General features: G+C 33.8%; 1 protein-coding gene across 2 annotated transcripts in view; it reads right to left on the bottom strand.

Moving 5' to 3' along the window:
* LOC106879404 (neuroglobin) overlaps positions 1-305 on the bottom strand; it is a 37,921-nt gene that overhangs the window by 36,586 nt on the left and 1,030 nt on the right. The window lies entirely within an intron of this gene.

The raw sequence follows: 305 nt of genomic DNA, 5'->3' as shown, positions 1-305 counted from the left end.
ACATACACAGTCTCTCTCTCTCTCTCTCTCTCTCTCTCTCTCTCTCTCACACACACACGTACAGACACATATATATACATTCAAACTGAAACAAATGTACACACATGTACACAAATATGTATTTGCTGAATGCATGTTCACACCCAGTGACAGCCCATATATATTATATATATGTGTATGTATGTATGTATGTATGTATGTATGTATGTATGTATGTATGTATGTGATTATATATATATGTGTATATATATGTATATTTGTGTGTGTGAGTGTATGTGTGTGAGTGTGTGTGTGTGTGTGTATGT

This window comes from Octopus bimaculoides, chromosome 11 (genome assembly GCF_001194135.2).
Source record: "Octopus bimaculoides isolate UCB-OBI-ISO-001 chromosome 11, ASM119413v2, whole genome shotgun sequence".
NCBI lineage: Eukaryota > Metazoa > Mollusca > Cephalopoda > Octopoda > Octopodidae > Octopus > Octopus bimaculoides.
Note: the sequence above shows the minus strand (reverse complement) of the source record. Positions and strands in the feature narration are given on the sequence as shown.